Genomic DNA, 21,407 nt, shown 5'->3' with positions numbered 1-21,407 from the left:
TGTTTTGTTTCTTAAATTCCACATCTGAGTGAAATTATATGGTACTTCTATTTCTGACTTACTTCACTTAGCATAATACACTCTATTTCCATCCACATATTACAAATGGCAAGATTTAATTCTTTTTGATGGGTGAGTAATATTCCAATATATATTATATATAATATTATATAATTATATAGTAATATTTAATAATATCATGTATAAATATAATAATATTTAATAACATCATTTATAAATATAATTTATAAATATAATTTATAAATATATATTAGATATAATAATGTTTGATAATAATATTTATAAATACATTTTATAAATATAATTTATAAATATATAAATTATAAATATATTTATAAATTAAGTAATTTTTAATAATGATTATATAATAATATTATATAATATATATAATATATATACCACATCTTCTTTATCCATTTATGAGTCAGTGGACATTTGGGCTCTTTCCATAATTTGGCTACTATTGATAGTGCTGCTATAAACATTGGGGTGCATGTGCCTGTTCTAAAAAGTATTTTTGTATCCTTTGAGTAAATGCCTAGTAATGCAATTTCTGGGTTGTAAGGGTAGTTCTATTTTTAATTTTTGGAGGAATCTCCACACTGTTTTCCAGAGTGGCTGTACCAGTTTGCATTCCCACTAACAATGTAAGAGGGCTCCCCTTTCTCTGCATCCTCACCAACATCTGTTGTTTCCTGAGTTGTTAATTTTAACCATTCTGACAGGAACGAGGTGGTATCTCATTGTAGTTCTGATTTGTATTTCCCCGATGATGAGTGATATTGAGCATCTTTTCATGTGACTGTTAGCCATCTGCAGGTCTTTGTAGAAATGTCTGTTCATGTCTTTTGCCCACTTCTTAACAGGATTGTTTATTTCGGGGTGTTGAGTTTTATAAGTTCTTTATCGACTTTGGTTACTAGCCCTTTATCTGATGTGTCATTTGCAAATATCTTCTCCCAATCTGAAGGTTGTCTTTTAGTTTTGTTGATTGTCTCCTTTACTGTGAAGAAGAATTTAATCTTGATGAAGTCCCAATAGTTCATTTTTGCTTTTGTTTTCCTTGCCTCCAGAGAAATGTCTAGTAAGAAGGTGCTGTGGCCAAGGTCAAAGAGGTTGCTGCCTGTGTCTTCTGATAGGATTTTGATGGTTTCCTGTCTCATTTAGGTCTTTCATCCATTTTGAATTTATTTTTGTGTCTGGTGTAAGAAAGTGGTACAGTTTCATTCTTTATGTCACTGTCCCAACACCATTTGTTGAAGAGACTGTCTTTTTTCCAGAGGATCGCCACTGGATATTCTTTCCTGCTTTATCAAAGATGAATTGACCATATAGTTGTGGGTCCATTTCTGGGTTTTCTATTCTTTTCCATTGATCTATGTGTTTGTGTTTGTGCCAGTACCATACTGTCTTGATTACAGCTTTGTAATACATCTTGAAGTCCAGAATTGTAATGTTTCCTGCTTTGCTTTTCTTTTTCAGAATTGCTTTGGCTATTCAGGGACTTTTGTGGCTCCACACAAATTTTAGGATTGTTTGTTCTAGATCTGTGAAAAATTCTGGTGGTATTTTGATAGGGATTGCCTTGAATATATAGATTGCTTTGGAGTGTAGACATTTAACAATATTTGTTCTTCCAATCCATGAGCACGAAGTGTTTTTCCATTTCTTTGTGTCTACTTCAATTTCTTTCATGATTATTCTGTAATTTTCAGAGTACAGATCTTTTACCTCTTTGGTTATATTTATTGGTAAGTATCTTATGGGTCTTTGTACTATTGGCAGTGGGATCTATTCCTTGATTTCTCTTTCTGCTACTTCATTATTGGTATATAGAAATGCAACAGATTTCTGTACACTGATTTTATATCCTGTGACTTTGCTGAATTCATGTATCAGTTCTAGCAATTTTTGTTGTTGTTGTTGTTGTTGGAGTCTTTTGGATTTAATACACAGAGTATCATGGCTTGTGTGAATAGTGAAAGTTTGACTTCTTCCCTGCCAATTTTGATGCTTTTATTTCTTTTTGTTGTCTGATAGCTGAGGCTAGAACTTCTGGTACTATGTTAAATAACAATTGGTGAGAGTGGAAATCTCTTGTACCTAACCTTAGGGGAAAATTTCCCAGTTTTTCCCCATTGAGGATGATATTAGCTGTGGGTTTTTCATGTATGGCTTTTATGATATTGAGGTATGTTCCTTCTATCCCTACTTTCTTGAGGGTTTTATCGAAAATGGATGTTGTCTTTTGCCAAACGTTTTTCTTCATCTATTCAGACTTTCACATGGTTCTTATCCTTTCTTTTATTAATGTGGTGTATCAGATTGATTGATTTGTGAATATTGAACTACCCCTGTAGCCCAGGAATAAATCCCACTTGATTGTGGTGAATAATTCTTTTAATGTACTGTTGGATTTGCTAGTATCTTATTGAGAATATTTGCACTCATGTTCATCAGGGATATTGGCTAGTGATTTTCCTTTTTAGGAAAATTTGTTGATAGTGCTTTTTAGTGGGGTCTCTGGTTTTGGAATCAAGCTAAAGCTGGCCTCATAGAATGAGTTTGGAAGGTTTCCTTTCATTTTTTATTTTTTGGAGCAGTTTCAGAAGAATAGGTTTTAATTCTTCTTTAAATGTTTGAGAATTCCCCTGAGAAGACATGCCTCCCTGGACTCTTGCTTGTTGGGAGATTTTTGATTACTGATTCAATTTCTTTGCTGGTTGTAGGTCTGTTCAAATTTTGTATTTCAACCTGTTTCACTTTTGGTAGTTTATATGTTTCTAGGAATTTATCCATTTCTTCCAGATTGCTCAACTTTAATTTTTCATAGTATTCTCTTATAATTGTTTGTATTTCTGTGGTGTTTGTTGTGATCTGTCCCCTTTTATTCATGATTTTATTTATTTAGGTCCTTTCTCTTTGCCTTTTGATAAGTATGGCTAAGATTTATCAATTTGGTTATTGTTGTTAATTATCTCAAAGAATCAGCTCCTAGTTTTGTGGATCACTTCTAGTGTTTTTTTGATTTCTATATCACTTATTTCTGCTCTAATCTTTATTATTTCTCTTCTTCTGCTGGTTTTGGGCTTTATTTGCTGTTCTTTATCCAGCTACTTTAGGTGTAAGTTTGGGTGGTATATTTGAGACTTTTCTTCCTTGTTGAAGAAAGCTTGTACTGCCTTATAGTTTATGGCAAACTTTGCTGCATCCAAAAGGTTTTGGACTATTGTATTTTCATTTTCATTTGCTTCCATGTATTTGTTTTTATTTCTCCTTTTAATTTCCTGGTTAACCCATACATTCTTTAATAGGATGTTACTTAACTTTCATGAATTTGTGGTGTTTCTACATTTTTTTTTTGTAGTTGACTTCAAATTTTATAGTATTGTGGTTGGAAAATATGCATCGTATAATCTCAATCTTTTTGTACTTGTTCAGAGCTGGTTTGTGACCCAGTGTGTGATCTATTCTGGAGAATGTTCTATGTGCACTTGAGAGGAATGTAATTTCTGCTACCTTAGGATGAAATGCTCTGAATATATCTGTTAAGTCAATCTGGTCCATTGTGTGATTCAAAGCCATTGTTTCCTTGTTGATTTTCTGCTTAGATGATCTGTCTCTCTTGCTGTAAGTGATGTGTTAAAGTCCCCTACTATTATTGTGTTATTGTCAATGAATTTCTCTAAGATTGTTATTCACTGATTTATATATTTGGGTTTCTCCAAGTTGGGGGCATAAATATTTGTAATTGCTAGAACTTCTTGTTGGATATACCCCTTTATTATGATATAGTGCCCTTCTTCATTTCTTATTACAGTCATTGGTTTAAAATCTAGTTTGTCTGTGGGCACCTGCATGGCCGACCCTTGGTTGTTAAGTGTCCAACCCTTGGTTTCGGCTCAGGTCATTATCTCATGGTTTGTGAGTTCGAGCCCCACGTTGGGCTTAATGCTGCTGGTGTGGAGGGTGTTTGGAATTCTCCCTCTACCCCTCTCTCTGCGCTCCTCCTCTGCACATGTGCTCTCTCTTTCTCTCTCTCTCAAAATAACTGAACTTAAAAAATGATAAAATTTAGTTTGATATAAGTATGGTTATTCTGGCTTTCTTTTAATGTCCATTAACATGATAAATGGTTCTCCACCCTCTTACTTTAATCTGGAGGTGCTTTTGGGTCTAAAATGAGTCTTGTAAGGAGCATATCAATGGATCCTGTTTTTTAATCCATTTTGATACTCTATTTCTTTTTATTAGAGAAGTTAATTTATTAAATTCAGAGTGATTATTGATAGATATGGATTTAGTGTAATTGTATTACCTGTAAAGTCACTATTCCTGTAGGTTGTCCCTGTCCCTTTCTAGTATTTGTTGGTTTGGTCTCTATTTCCTGCTTAAAAGGTCTCCTGTAATTATTCTTACAGAGCTGGTTTAGTGTTCACAAACTTCTTCACTTTTTTCTTGTCTTGGAAACTCTTATTCTCTCTTTCTATTCTGAATGACAGCCTTGCTGGATAAAGTATTCTCAGCTGCATATTTTTTCCTGTTTAGAATGTTGAATACATCATGCCACTCCCTTCTGGCCTGCCAAGTTTCCATGGATAGACCTGCTACTACTTTATGTGTCTACTCTTGTAGATTAAGGATATTTTGTCCCTATCTACTTTCAGAAATTTCTTTCTCTTTGTATTTTTCACATTTCTCTATGATTTGTCTTGCTGTTTTTTTTGATTTTGAGGGGAGTTCTCTGTGCCTCTTGAACTTGAATGACTGTTTCCTTCCCCAGGTTAGGGAAGTTCTCAGTTATAATTTGTTCAAATAAACCTTCTGCCTGTTTTTCCCCACTATTCTTCTTCTGGTACTCCTATGATATGGATATTATTGTGCTTTATGGAATTCCTGAGTTCCTTAAGTCTATATTCATGATCTAGTCATTTTCTTCCCCTCTTTTTTCAGCTTCATTATTTTCCATTATTTTATCTTCTATATCACCTATTCATTCTACTGCTTCTTCCATCCTCATTGTGATTACATCCAATCATTTTTGCCTCTCAATTATCGCGTTTTTTAATTTCAGCCTCACTAGTTTTTAGGTCTTTGATTTCTGCAGCAAGGTTTCTCTGATGTCCTCTATGCTTTCTTCAAGCCCAGACAATATTCTTATGATTGTTGCTCTAAATTCTTCACTTGATCTTAGCCAAAAGGCCGAGAAGCGATTGTTGTTGCTCTAAATTCTTGATGAGATATACTGCTTATATCTGTTTTCAGCAAAAACCTGGCTGTGGTTTCTTCTTGATCTTTCTCTTGGGGAGAATTTTCCTGTCTTGTCATTTTGTCAGGTGTCTCTCTCTCTTTTTTTTTTTTAATGTTTATTTATTTTTGAGACACAGAGAGACAGAGCATGAACAGGGGAAGGTCAGAGAGGGAGGGAGACACAGAATCCGAAGCAGGCTCCAGGCTCTGAGCTGTCAGCACAGAGCCCGATGCAGGACTCGAACTCACAGACCGTGAGATCATGACCTGAGCTGAAGTCTGACGCTCAACTGACTTAGCCACCCAGGTGCCCCCGGTGGTGTCTCTCTTTTGAATGTTATGAAAGCTTTGTTATGTTTCCTATTCCTGAAAGTAATACTATATTAAGAAGGGGTTATACACTGGCCAGGTCCTGGAGGTTCAGGAAGTATTTCTGGTGTATGATGTGTGTAGTCTGCTATTGTGATTTAGCTGCTCTTTCCTCCTGATCTGTCCTCTGCATAGTTCCTCCTTGCTTGCAGTAGGGAGTGTTTGGACCTTTAACTAGGTGCGTTTTGATTTGTTTGTTAAAATTAGCACCCCCACCCCTAAAACCTGATTCAAAGAAAAAGGAAAAGGAAGAACAACAATAAAAAACCCCAAACAAACAGGTAAACAAAAAACTATAAAAGCCTGGTCCTATTTCCACCACAATTGAAACTAATGCCTTGGAGCACTTTATGATCAGTAGACTTGATGCATTTGGTGGCGGAGGGGGCTGTACTGGTCCTGGGGGAGAGGCCCAATTTGTTGGCTCACAGATAGACCTGACTTACTAAAGATGTCCCTGCAGGGTTCAGGGGGCCAGGGTTTGGTGTTAGCGGCTCCAGCCTCCACTGTGGGGGGGGGGGGGCGGCACTGTGTTGCTGACTGAAATCCTACTGTGTTGGTGGTTGGGGAAAGATGACATCACACCACTCTTATCCCTAGGCAGGGATACCCACACCACTGTTCAGGTAGCCCTTATAGACAAGCTAATAATCTCCCCTCCTGTGTCCCATGCTTCTGTCAGATCCCTGCCTTCAATCTTTCTGTGCCCAGGTCATCAACAAGCCTGGCACCACACTCCCCTGTGTTTTATAGTGTCACACAACTGGGATTCAAAGCTCCAAATATTAAAAGATCTGGCAAGGCACAGAACCATTCCCCTCCTATGGAGGAGACCCTCACAGTGCTGTGCCTGTCAACATTCTGTCCCAGAAAAGCAGCTGCATGGCTGTGAAGGTGCCTAGAGTTTATGGTAAAGCACAGCAAAAAGCTGTGACTGTTTTATCCTCCCTTTATTGTGTGCCTCTATCTCTTGCTGTTAAATGACCTCTCAAAGGCACCACCCCGGTATTTTGTCCTTGGAGAAGCAATATATACTGTTCCAGATGCATTGGGAACATTCTCTCCCAATGCAACCCAGGGGATAACCACACCACACTGTCCGCTCCTGGGCCTCCTCCTCTACTACTCCCCGGGAGCACCACCGCCTGCCCAGATCAACTCCAGCAAATGGCACAGATTTTCAAAAACTCAGAATTTTATCATACTGTTTGCAAAAACTTGTAATTATCAGTTCCTCCAGATTCCCTCATCAATAGTTTTGAGGGAGTACTTTTCTTGCATGATTCCAAATTACAGCTCTCTCTCCCCTCTCTCTTTCTCCTCTCTGCCAAAAGAGTCCTTTCCTTCTGCAGCACCACAGTTTTTCTCTTCCCCAATTCACCTCTCTGCACTGTGTACCTGCCACATTCTCTCTTTCAAATTATGCAGTATTCTCTTAATCTTAAAAATAATTCCCTAAGTGTTCAAAATGACTTGATGTTGATTTGGCTGTGTTCAAGGGACAAGACTATCCCAAGGTCTCTCTACTACTCCACCATCTTAATTCCTCTCTTCTTCAGGTGCTTCTTTACTAGGGTAGGTGTACATGAAACCAGAGCAGCAGGCCCTTGCTGCATAAAACCAGCACAAACCCCCTGCACCCACCATCTACTGACCATCGAATGCTGCAAAGCTTCAGCTCTAGTGGAAATGCTTTAGAACTCTTTTAACAAGCAGACCAGCACACACCTAGTTAAAACTCACCACATACTAGACAAGGTCCAAACACTTCCCACTGCAGGCAAGGAGAAACTCTGCACAAGACTGATCTGAGAGAAAGAGAAGCCAAAACACAGTAGCAGAGAGCACACAGCATACACCAGAAACAATATCCTGAGGTGCCAGGCCCTGGACAGTATGTGACCTCTTCTTCAGAAAGCCATTACTCAGGAGCAAGAAATATAACAGGATTTTCTAATACACAGAAGAAGACAGAGACCTAGACAAAATGAGAAGGCAAAGCAACTCATCCTGGAAGAAAGAACAAGAAAAGGTCATGGCTAGGAATCTAATCAAAACATATATAATATGTCCATAATTTAAAACAATGATAAAAATACTATCTGGGTTTGAGGAAAACATAGAAGACACCAGGGAGTCCCTTATCACAGAGATAAAAGATCTAAAAACTAGTCAGGGAAAAACAAAAAATGCTATAACTGAGATGTGAAACCAACAGTAGGTAATGTCCACAAGGATGGAAGAAACAGAGGAATGAATAAGTGATATAGAAGATAAAATTATGGAAAATACTGAAGCTAAAAAGAAGAGGGAAAGAAAAATGATTATATTATGAATGTAGACTTAGGGAACTCAATAATTCCATAAAGTATAATGACATTTGCATCATAGGAGTCACAGAAGCAAGAGAGGGAAAATGGGCAGAAGGTTTATTTGAGCAAATAATATCTGAGAACTTCCCTAATCTGGGAAGACATCCAAATCTATAAGGCACAGGGAACTCTCATCAAAATCAACAAAAGCAGGCCAACGCCAAGTTATGTCACAGTGAAATTTGCAGAATACAGAGATAAGGAAAAAATCTTAAAAGAAGCAAGGGAAAATAAATCCCTAACTTACAAGGGAAGACAAATGAGGTTAGCAACAGACCTATCCATTGAAACTTGGCAGGCCAGAAGGGAATGGAATGATATATTCAACATGCTGAGTGGGATACTATGTAGCCAAGAATACTGTCCAGCAAGTCTATCATTCAGAATTGAAAGAGAGATAAAGAGTTTCCCTGACAAACAAAAACTAAAAAAAGTTCATGAACACCAAGCCAGCCCTGGAAGAAATATTAAGGGGAACTCTGGGTGGTATAGAAAAACGAAATGTGACAACGACTAGAAAGAAACATAGAAAACCTCCAGAAACAATAGCTTTGAAGGTAATACAATGACACTAAATTCATATCTATTAATAACCACTCTGTATTTAATGGACAAAATGCTCCAATAAAAAGACATGGGTATCAGAATAGATAAAAAAACAAAAAACAAAAACAAAACAAAACAACAGCAACAAAAAGCAAGAGTCATCTATATGCTTCCTACAAGAGACAGATTTAGACCTAAAGACACTGGCAGGTTGAATATGAGGGGATGACATCATTCTAATGATGTCAAAAGAAAGCTGAAGTAGCTATACTTTTATCAGACAAACTATATTTTAAAACAAAGACTCTAACAAGAGATGAAGAAGGGCACTATGTCACAACACAGGGTATATCCAACAAGAATCTCTAACAATTGTGTATATTTATGCCACCAACTTGGGGGAAGCCAAATATATAAACCAATTAATAACAAACAGAAAGAAATCCATGGTAATAATACAGTAATAGTAGAAGACTTTAACACCCCACTTACAGCAATGGACAGACAGGCCATTTAAGCAGAAGATCAACAAGGAAACAATGGCTTTGAAAGACACAATGGACTAGATGGACTTAACAGATATATTCAGAACATTTCACCTAAAATAGAAGAATATACATTTTTTTTTTCAAATGCAGATGGGACATTGTTCAGAAAAGATCACACACTGGGTCACAAATCAGGTCTCAACCAGTACAAAAAGACAGATCATACCATGCATATTTTCCATCCACAATGCAATGAATCTTGAAGTTAAATACAAGAAAAAAATTGAAGAGACTACAAATACATGGAGGCTAAAGAACATCTTACTAAAGAATAAATGGGTTCACCAGAAAATCAAAAGAAGAAATAAAATATACATGGAAACAAATGAAAGTGAAAACATGACTGTCCAAAACCTTTGGGATGCTGCAAAAGCAGTCATAAGAGGGAAATTTATAGCAATGCAGTTCTACCTCAAGAAGCAAGAAAAGTCTCAAGTACAGAACTTAGCCTTATACCTAAAAGAGCTAAAAAAAATAAGCCTAATGCCAGCAGAAGAAATAAAAAATAGAGCAGAAATAAATGATATAGAAATAACAATAAAAAAAAAACCCGGTAGAACAGATCAATGAATCCAGTTGCTGGTTCTTTGAAAGAATTAACAACAACAACAACAACAACAACAACAACAACAACAACAACAGCAAAACTTGATAAATCCCTAGCCAGACTTATCAAAAAGAAAAGAGAAAGACCCAAATAAATGAAATTAAGAGTGAGAACGGAGAGCTACAACCAACACCACACAAATACAGACAACTATAAGGGAATATTATGAATAATTATTTGCCAACAAATTGGGCAATCTGGACGAAATGGATAAATTCCTAGAGACATATAAGCTAGCAAAACTGAAACAGGATGAAATAGAAAATTTGAACAGACCCATAACCAGTAATGAAATTGAGTCAGTAATCAAAAATCTCCCAACAGACAAAAATCCAGGGTCAGATGGCTTCCAGGGAAATTCTACCATACATTCATATGTATATATTTATGTATTTATGAGTTTGTTTATTTGTTTATTTATTTTAAATTTGAGAGAGAGAGAGAGAGAGAGAGAGAGAGCAGGGGATAGAAGCACAGGACAAGAGAGAGAATCCTAAGCAAGCTCCATGCTTAGCACAAAGCCAGATGTGGGGTTTGATGCCATTACCCTTGGATCATGCCCTGAGGCAAAATCAATAATCAGATACTTAATTGACTGAACCATCTGGACACCCGTCTATCAAACATTTAAAGAGTTCATACCTGTTCTTCTCAAACTGTTCCAAAAAATAGAAATGGAAATAAAGCTTGCAAACTCATTCTATGAGGCCAGCATTACCTTGATTTCAAAACCAAAGACCCCACTAAAAAGGGGAATTACAGGCAACATCCATGATGAATATGGTTGCAAACATTCTCAACAAGATACTAGCAAATCCAACAATACATTAAAAGAATTATTCACCACAATCAAGTGTGATGTATTCCTGGCTGCAGAGGTAGTTCAACATTCACAAATCAATCAATGTGATACACCACATTAATAAAAGAGAGAACAAGAATCATATGATCTTCTCAATAGATGCTGAAAAAGCATTTGACAAAATATAGCATCCATTCTTGATAACCATCTCCCCTAAAAAGTAGGGATAGAAGTAACATACCTCAACATCATGAAGGCCATATACACAAGATACACTGCTAATATCATCCTCGATGGGGAAAAATTGAGAGCTTTTCCTCTGTGGGAAGGAATAAGACAGGGATGTCCAGTCTCACCATTGTTAGTTAACATAGTACTGGAAGTCCTATCCTCAGCAATCAGACAATAAAGAGAAACAAAAGCATTGAAATTGGCAAGGAAGAAGTCAAACTTCTGCTGTTCACCGATGACAGGATACTCTATGCAGATACCCTGAAAGATTCCACCAAAAAATTTCTAGAACTGATACAGGATACAAAAGTTGCAGGATACAAAATCAATGTACAGATATCTGCTGCATTTCTATATACCAAGAATGAAACAGCAGAAACAGACATCAAGGAATCAATCCCATTTACAATTGCACCAAAACCCCTAAGATGCCTAGGAATAAACCTAACCAAAGATGTAAAGATATGTACTCTGAAAACTAAAGAACATTTATGAAAGAAATTGAAGAAGACACAAAGAAACAGAAAAACATTTCATACACATGGATTAGAAGAACAAATATTGTTTAAATCTCTACACTCCAAAGCAATCTATACATTCAAGGCAATCCCTATCAAAATACCACCAGAATTTTTCGCAAATCTAGAACAAACAATCCTAAAATTTGTGTGGGACCACAAAAGTCCCTGAAGAGCCAATGCAATTCTGAAAGAGAAAAGCAGAGCAGGAAGCATCACAATTTTGGACTTCAAGATATATTACAAAGCTGTAATCATCAAGATAGTATGGTACTGGCACAAATACAGACACATAGGTCAACGGAAAAGAATAGAAAACCCAGAAATGGATGCACAAGTATATGGTCAACTCATCTTTGATAAAGCAGAAAAGAATATCCAATAAAAGAAAGTCTCTTCAACAAATGGTGTGGGGAAAATGGAACATCAACATGCAGAAGAATGAAACTGTACCACTTTCTCACGCCATACACAAAAATAAACTCAAAATGGATGAAAGACATAAATGTGAGACAAGAAACCATAAAAATCCTAGAGAAGAACATAGGCAGCAACCTCTTTTACCTTGAGTAGAGCAACTTCTCCTAGACACGTCTTCAGAGGTAAAGGGAATAAAAGCAAAATGAAATATTGGGACTTCATAAGATAAAAAAAACTTCTTCACAGTAAAGGAAACAGTGAGTAAGACTAAAAGGCAACCTTCAGAATAGGAGAAGATATTTGTAAATGACATACAAGATAAAGGTTTAGTATCCAAAATCTAGAAAGAATTTAGCAAACTCAACACCCAAAAAACAAATAGTTTAGTTAAGAAATGGGCAGAAGACATGAATACACATTTTTCCAAAGAAGACATCCAGATGGCTAACAGATACATTGAAAGGTGCTCGACATCACTCATCATCAGGGAAATACAAGTCAATAACACAATGTGATACCACCTCATACTTGTCAGAATGGCTAAAATTGACAACTCCATAAACAACAGAAATTGGTGAGGATGTGGGGAAAGGGGAACACTTTTGCACTATTGGTGGGAATGCAAACCAGTGCAGCCACTCTGGAAAACAGTATGGGGTTTCCTCAAAAAGTTAAAAATAGAACTACCCTCAACCCAGCAATTGCACTACTTGGTACTTACTCAAATTGTACAAAAATACTGATTCAAAAGGGCACACGCACATGCACCCTGATATTTATAGCAGTGTTATTAACAATAGCCAAATTATCAAAAGGGCCCAAATGTCCATCAACTAATGAATGGATAAAGAAGATTTGGTATATATATACAATGGAATGTTACTCAGCCATCAAAAAGAAAGAAATCTTACCATATGCAACAACGTGGAGCTCGAGTGTATTATGATAAGCAAAATCAGTCAATCAGAGAAAGACATGTACCATATGATTTCACTCATGTGGAATTAAAGAAACAAAATGGAAAACATAGGGAAGGGGAAAAAGGAGAGAGAAGCAAATGATAAAAGATACTCTTAACTATGAGGACAAACAGGGTTGCCGGAGGGGAGGTGGAGAGAAGGGATGGGCTACATGGGTGATGGGCACTAAGGAGGGCGCTTGTAATGAGCACTGGGTGTTATGTGTGGTGATTAACCACTGAATTCTATTCCTGAAACTAATATCACAGAAATATTAACTAACTAGATCTTGAATAAAAAGTTAAAACATCAAAGAAAATTAAATTAAAATTTAAAAATGGAATAGTTTAGAGGAATCCATCAGGTCTATTCTTATGCTCATTGATGCACAGTTGCAACTACTATAGCTTTGTCCTGTATTTTAATATTAAGTATCCATGTGTTCATTCTACAATGTGCTGGGTATTTCCATCTATATTCCTCCCACTGCCTCCAATCTGGTTTTGACATCCTTTTAGTGACGAGGCTTCCTTGAATATAAAATGTCAGTAACCTCCACCATGCACAAAATCTCAGAAGCATCCCAGTCATTGTGACAATGAAATTACCCACACAGATTTCCAAAATGCCACCTCAGAGTCCTATCTGAGATCACTTAGTGTAGTATGATTTCATTAAGAAATGTCTTGAGATTAGGTAAATACTCCTGTTATACATGCGAAAGCACATTTGGACTCCCTTTTAAAAACATTTGTCCTGTTCATCAACACCTATTATGTACAATACTTGACACTTTGTTTGTGCTCAATAGAAATTTGTTCACTGACTAATGAATAGATAACCAGATATAAATTGTATTGCAAAAACCCTACAATGCTGGCAAAAGAATAAGAAATGTGTGAGAGCTATATAAAAACTAAAATCATTAGTAAAAATTATTACTAAAAACATAAAAGAAGACAAATAAAGTGAGAAAAACAAATAGTTAATGGCTGAAAATGTCAACTATTACAAATTAGACACCACTATCATTGAGAATAAATGATTCATTGGTTTAATGCAATTTGAATCTATGTCTCATTTTTTTAAACCTTGATTCAATAATTCTTAAGGTCTTAGAAAATAAATGGATGAGACTAGCAAAGGCAATAATCAAGATGGAAACTTCACGGTGGTAGTACGAGAAACAACAGGTAAACCACTGTAAGGAAGCAGATGGTGAATAGGCCTGGTATATATAAGACTATGTATAAAACAAAAGAGGAGGAAACAGGCTGTTCGGTACCTGGCTTTGGAAAAACTGGCCACGTATTTGGATTAAAAACAGAGAACCTTATTTCACAACACACAATGAGATAGTTTTAGTGTGGAATAAAGAACTAGGTGTAAAAATCATAAACATTTGATTAACAATCCACCTCTTACCTTCTCTTGAAGAGAGAATTGTGGTGAGTGGATTTGATGATGAAATTGGAGAAGTCAACAGGAGTCAAAATTGCTTTTGGTAAGAAGAGAGGCAGTGAAGGTGTGTGTGTGTGTGTGTGTGTGTGTGTGTGTGTGTGTGTGTGAAAGAGAGAGGGAGAGAGAGAGATAGGGGAAGAGAGAGAGGGAGAAGGGAGAGTCAGAAACAAAGGAAAGGAGGAGACACCAGAGCAAATAACACTGTAGAAGCTGAAGATGAAAAATTACTATATGAATGAATTACTGAAATATTTAGAGAACTTATTTCCAGGGAAGTGTTTTTTGTTTATCTGAATTTGTGAACTGAGATATTTATCTCTTACTCTCCACACACACACACACACACACACACACACACACACACGCACTGACACCACTCTAGGCCAACATCATCACTACTCATCTGAACATAATTGCCTCCCGTTGGGTCCTTCCATGTCACTCAAGCCTGAGTGATCCAGAGTCACACACTAGACATCCCCAAATCTCTGTGGAACTCTGCTGCTGAAGGAACTTGAACAGCTTCCTTTCACTCTTAAATGGCCTCCAAAGTCCTGCCTTACTGGCTCATCGTCAAAGTCTCCAAGCTCACTTACCTTAGTCAATATGTCCCAGCCATGTAGGAATATTTTTCTGTCCTTCAAAAGTGCCATACTTTTCCCCGCTTTAGTGGGGGAAATAAGGACTTTCAGGACATACTACTGTTGCTTCCGTTTGGAATATTCTTCTTTCGCTATTTCCCCAGCTGACGGATGTCTTTTTTTCAGGTCTCAGACTTAACTTCAAATTTTTCTCTAGACCTTGTAGCCAGGTTGGGTGCCTATATGTCATGTGTCAATGGGCCCGTCCATCACTGCAGACATTGTATCTATCATTCCTTGTTCAGTGTTTGTCTCTGTTGCTAAACAGTGAGCTCTGCAAGGAGAGGAGCTGAGTTTGTCTTGTTCACAAATGTACCTCTGTGCACAGCACTGTGCTCAGCATCAGTTAAACTCTCAATGAACATTTTTGCTTTTTAATGAGTCAATGGCAAAGCATATAAATGATTGAAAGGAAGTCTGGGCAGGGCAGGACAGTTCAGGCCCAGGAGGTGTTCAGGTGCCTTCTCAGCTAATGGAATGATTCACAATATTAGAGTATTATGAATTTGTGTACGTTTTTTTTTACCAGGGGGTTTTGTACTGAAAAACATTTTTTAACTTACATTTATTTATTATTGAGAGACAGAATGAGACACAGCATGAGTGGAGGAGGGGCCAGAGAGAGGAGACACAGAATCCGAAGCAGGCTCCAGGCTCTGAGCAAGCATTCAGCACAGAGCCTGATGCGGTGGTTCAAACCCACAAACCGTGAGATTATGACCTGAGCCAAAGTCGGACACTTAACCAAGTGAGCCATTCCAGGTGCCCCATGAGTTTTGTACTTTTGTATGTTTTCATGTAACTAATTAGCATGTTTTGGTTTCAGTTTGAAGAAGTCTTTTTAACATTTCTTGTTAAGGCCAGTTTAGTGGGGATGAGTTCTACTGCTTCTGTTTGGACAACTAACTCACGTTCAAATCTGAAAAACATTTTTTTTTCAGGTTGACAGGTTTTTTTTTTTTCTTTCAGCACATTGAATATATCATCCCACTCCCTTCTGCTTTGAAGAATTCTGCTTGAAAAAACATGCTGATACTCGTAAAGAGGTTCAGGGAGCAGCTGAGACAGAAGGCAGTCAAATTTCCCTTGCCAGGGAGAATCCTGGATGTTTTTACCTGCTTTCCTCTGTGCGGAGCCCGAGGACAGGTACAAAAACTGCTTATGTGCCTTTTGAAAACTGCTTTGTTTGTTGTTTTTAAATATGTTCCCATGGAACTTTTGAATGCCAAGCCCTGTTGGCTCTCAGAGCTAGGTGATGTGAAGGCCTGTCCTTCAAGTGGAAGTCATAAAAGTTGGGGCACTAGATGTGTGGACTAAAATTTTTTTTAATCTTTTATTTTATTTTTGAGAGACAAAGAGAGACAGCATGAGTGGGGGAGAAGCAGAGAGAGAGGGAGACACAGAATCCGAAGCAGGCTCCGAGCTGTCAGCACAGAGCTCGACACAGGGCTCTAACCCACAAACTGTGAGATCATGACCTGAGCCGAAGTCGGACACCTAACCAACTGAGCCACACAGGCACCCCAGGGAGGTGAGAATTTTTGCCTGTACCTTCTGTGCTGAGTTCAAGGGGAAAGCCATGGACAGTGCCATGTGTTCTTTAACAGCTGCTTCCTTTTTTGGTATAGTCTTGTGGGACTCCTGGACAAGCCTTGTTGGCTATCAGAGATAGGTGATTTGGTTTGCATCCTCTGGGTGGCTGACTTGAAACTTGGGACATTCGTTGTATGTTCCAAACCCTTTGCTCCTCAGGGAAAAGCTGAAAGTTAGAGGTTCCCTCAGGATTGCATGATGTGCATGGTTGGGGTTTATGGTGAGAGAATGTCTCAGCCTTTCCATCTCATTTCAATGTAGGTATTTTCTCCATTGTCCAGTGTGTAGAAGTCACTCAACTCATTCCTGAATTTCTCTCAGAGGAAGTTGCTCTATATGTAGCTGAACATTTGGTGGGTCTGTGAGAGGAGAGAAATCAAGGAGCCTCCCATGTTGCCATGTGGGGGACGTCTTATTGTATAATTTTTATAACAATAATCAAAATTACTTTTGGGGCGCCTGAGTGGCCCAGTCAGTTAAGCAGCCAGCTCTTGATTTTGGCTCAGGTCATGATCTCACCATTCGTGAGTTTGAGCCCTCCATCGGGCTCTGCACTCACAGAGAAAAGCCTGCTTTGGATCCTCTGTCTCCCACTCTCTCTGCCCCTCTGTCTCCGTCTCTCTCTCACTTACTTTCTGTCCCTCTTAAAAATAAATAAATGAGGAAAAAATAATCGAAATTACTTTTATTATTAGGGTCAAAATACCTAACAAACATTACTATGTACATTCTTCAATGATTTCTGAACGGTCTTCAAGAGAAAGCCCAAATGTTTTAGCAAATCTATGTAAGACCCTCATTGTCTAGTTCTTCCTTCCTCCTTGCTTTCATCCTTTCTTTATTCTTGTTGGTGTCAGGAAGGCGGTATAGACCCAGCTTTGGCTTCTTAGTCTTAGGTTGTAGTCCCAGTTCTACTGCTTAGTAGCCACATGACTTTAGGAAAGTTGCCAACCTCTCTTAGCCTCATTTTCCTCACCTAAAAAGGGAATATAATACTAGCAGCTACATCATAGAGGCATATGAGCAGTACTTGGATTATTGCACAGTTTTGAACACGATTGTTGATATACATGTTATTTAATAGCCTGGTCATCATCTGATTGTCTATGTGGCATTCTCTGATGCTGCTACATGCTCTCTTGCCCCTGATGCTTTTTTTGCTTCAGGCCAACTTATGTTTCAGGGTTTGAGTCAAGTGTCCCCTTTTCCATGGCCTCCTTTTCAGATGCCCCTATGTTTCATCACAGCCTCTAGCTTTTCTCTATCTTATTATTCATTTTTTTAATTATAATAATCAATTTGCTTGTTCATATCCTTCAATAGACTGAAATATTCTGGAGGTTTGGAACTATGTTTAACTTTTATTCTTAAGCTTTGTTCTTATTTTTTATTTAAATCCATTTCTGATGTTTAATAAGTACATGAGGTAAGTAATAAATGTTTACGAAATGAATGTGTAAAATTAACAAGTGGGTGAATTAGGCAATGACAGATTATTACCTTATAATTAATAATTGTGTTTTATAATCTAGCTGTACTTTCTGTATAGCTAGGATGTAGGTAGTGAGTGGTTTGGAGCAGAGAATAGGTAACTTTATCTGTGGAGTGAGTTAGATTTTGAGTGGGTATGGGGTAAGGAGTAAGTAGTAAGTATATGTGTGGATATGTAGACAGTGAGTGCAGGTCAGGGGGTGGGTAGTAAGTGTGTATGAGGTGGAGTGTAGGTAAAGAATGGACTTGGGGCAGGGGGTAGCTGGCTAGTGGTCATGGGGCAGGGGAAGGTAGTGCAGTAATATGAAGCAAGTTTTTGAGTATAGGTAGGGCAGGATATACATACAGTTAGTTTGCCGGGGGGTAATTAGTTAATGGTTATGAGGTAGGGGTAGGTAGTGAGTGGCTATAAGGTAGAGTGTAAGCAGCAAGTAGGTATGGGTAAGGGGTTAAGTAGTAAGTGGTGGATGTGAGGATGAGGTTTGATAATGAGTGAGGCGGAGAGTAGTAAGTAGGTAAGGGGCAGATTGTAGGTAGTGCATGAGTGGGGAGGTGAGGCTAGTGGTCTCATTTATGGATATAAAAGTTGGACTTGACCTGAATATTGGATTTTGGCCTGGGACCTTGCTCCTGAACTTTGGACCTGAAATTTGAACCTGGACATTCTTCCAACCGCAGTTCAGAAATCGCTCTTTATTTTTGGACCTCACGTAGATGTGGGTCCTTGGACCTTAGAAATAGAAGTCATGCCTCAACCATGGACCTCAATTTGTCCAGGACCTTGGATCTGACTAGGTCTTAGTTAGAAAGGGTGAACTTAGAAATAGATCTTGGACATGGACCTCTTAACCCTGACTTTTACCTCAGACCTGGACCCTGGAATTGGACCCTGGACCTACACCTCATATCTATACCTGGATATAACCCTGGACCTGAAACTTGCAGCTGAACCTTGATTCTATTTTTTAAATGCTTATTTATTTATTTTAAGAGAAAGAAAAAGAATGCGTGGGGGGAGGGCAGGGAGAGAAGGAGAGAAAAAAATCCCAAGCAGGCTCCACACTGTCAGCACAGAGCCTGGTGGGGGGCTCAATCCCCTGAGCTGTGAGATTCTGACCTGAGCTGAAATTGGGAGTTGGATGCTTACCTGACTGAGCTACCCAGGCTCCCCTGAACCTGGATTCTAGAACTAGGTGTGGCCCTGACCTTGGACTTGGACATTTATTGTAGATCGTGACTGGGGGTCTTGGACATTAACTCTAGAAGTTGGACACTGATTTTACCTAGGCCTTGGAACTGTACAAGAATCTGTGCCTGGTCCTGGACATTTGTTGAGGATATTGGACTTGACTTCAGACCTGGAGTTGAACATTTTCTGAAATTTTATCTGTCTTTTAGGTTTTAGCACTGGGCTTAGAACTTTGATTTGGAGCTTTACCTCAGACTTGGACCTTGGATCTGAAATTTGAACCTGGATTTTATCTTGATTTTGGACATTATAAATGCCCAGTGTAGGGGCACCTGGGTGGCTTGGTCGGTTGGGCGTCTGACTTCCTCTCAGGACATGGTTCATGGGTTTGAACCCTGCATCAGGCTCTGTGCTGACAGCTCAGAGCCTGGAGGCTGCTTCTGATTCTGTGTCTTCCTCTCTCTCTGCTCCTCCCTGCCTCATGCTCTGTCTCTCTCCCTCCTTCAAAAATAAACATTGAATTTTTTTTTTTTTTATAAATGTCCAGTTTAGTGTCCACTAGACATAGACCTAGTTTAAAACTTGTAATTGGTTCTGGACCTGGACCTTGGTCTTGGACACTGAACCAGAAACTAAACTGACTTTGACCTGTAACTTGGACTTTGAACTAAAGTACAAGATCTGAACTTTAGATTCTGACGTTGGACCTTGATTTTCCAGTACAATTAACCTGATATTAGATCTGAAGATTGGACCTGGACTTTGACCTTGTGTCCTGACATGGGTCTGGACCTTGGAGCTGGGCCTTTGACCTTTGTATTGGATATGGGGCCTATATTTGACCTGGACTTGGACCTAGAATTTGAACCTTGTACTTTGACTTAGACCTTGATGGTGAAACTGTACATTTGATATTTTCAATAGACTTCATACCTGGTTTTGCCTTGAACATTAGACCTGGAAAAATCTAGGTACAACATTCTGAACCAGGTTCTGGTTCAGGATTTAGGTTCAAGTTCTATTTCCCACTCCAGTGTACACTCCAGTGTGCACGTTAAAAGTCAGGTCTATATCCAGGTCATGATTGCAGGTTTGTTGCTCAGGTCTGAATTTAGAGGTTAAGATCCAAAGTCCAGTTCAAAAGCACAGGTTGAAGACTAAGTCTAGGGTTAAGAACCAAGGATCTAGATCCAGTTAAGAATTCAAGGTCGAGAGCCAAGATCTTTATTCCACATTCTAGGTCCAATACTGAGTGTCAAGCATAAGTTCTATGTCCAGGGTCACATCCAAATCCAGGTCAAAGGTTTAGGTGCAATTTCTGGGTCTAGTAGTTTTGAAAAGCAGTATTTATTTACATATTACTCTCAAAAGGAGCTAACTATTTAGTGTTTGAACAAATTGTGATGAATCCCAGCAGCATTTGTGAGCAGGATCCCAGAGTCACATGTTGTTTTCAAAAATACCTTCTTATTTTGAGTCAGAGCAAGTTACAGTGAACTCAAAGAGTATTTGTGTAGATGAGTCCATAATCACTTGTTCTCAAATGTTCCTTCTTAATATCAGTTCAACCAAATTAGATATCAAGGCAGTATTTTTAAAAACAAGTATAAGTAAGTTCTTAAAAGCTCTTAGTAGGGATTAGAGTAAATCTAGGTGGAATTTGAGTATACAAAAAAACAGTATAAGAAAAAAACAAAATTAGAATCAGACATTCCTCTCTAAAGAAAATTATTATCCATTAGAATACACTGAGATGAATGTAAGATTTATATGAGAAAAAGTTCACAAACACATTCTCAACTGTACTATTTTACAGCGAATTTGAACAATTAAGGTAAATCAACACAGCGTCTGTGAAAACAATAATATATGATTAAACAAACTCAGTATCATACATTATCCTTTAAAATATGTCTTATTGCGGATTGGATGGAATCTAGTATACATAAATGAGAAGGAAGTTAACAAGCTTAGAATCAGAAACATCTTTAAAATTTTTTTATTTGCCTGTTAAAAAAAATCTTTATATGGGCAAAAAAGTCAGAAAAAAAACTTTATATCAAAAGTATTTTCTCACTGTTAGAGCAATTTAAGATGAATTTGAGCATTTTTTTGTTGGAAAGAGTACTGTATGGACAATTAAGTTCTGTCTCTGACACTCTTCTTTAAGGTAACTTCTTATTAGAATAAGCTAAGGTGAATGCAAAATTTATATGTGAGAAAAAAAGCTCAGAACTTACATTCTTCCCAATTACAGCTTCTTCCTGTGAGTTAGAACAAACTCAAGTAAATCTAAGACATATGTACGAAATCAGTTTAGATTCACACATTATTCTCACCAGTACTTTCTTATTGTGAGTTTGAGTAAATTTAGAAGAAAATAGTGTAC

At 37.8% G+C, this 21,407-nt stretch overlaps 1 long non-coding RNA gene across 1 annotated transcript in view; it reads left to right on the top strand.

Annotated features, from left to right (window-relative positions):
- LOC123383813 overlaps positions 1–16,154 on the top strand; it is a 48,643-nt gene extending 32,489 nt beyond the window's left edge. Inside the window, exons 2-3 of the long non-coding RNA XR_006594061.1 lie at positions 15,715–15,891; positions 16,097–16,154. This is a non-coding gene — a long non-coding RNA (uncharacterized LOC123383813). The remainder of the gene's footprint in view (positions 1–15,714; positions 15,892–16,096) is intronic.
- The last annotated feature ends 5,253 nt before the right edge of the window (positions 16,155–21,407 follow it).

This window comes from Felis catus, chromosome A2 (genome assembly GCF_018350175.1).
Source record: "Felis catus isolate Fca126 chromosome A2, F.catus_Fca126_mat1.0, whole genome shotgun sequence".
In the NCBI taxonomy this organism is placed as follows: Eukaryota; Metazoa; Chordata; class Mammalia; order Carnivora; family Felidae; genus Felis; species Felis catus.
The sequence above is the reverse complement of the archived record's forward strand: the minus strand, read 5'-3'. Positions and strand labels throughout refer to the sequence as shown.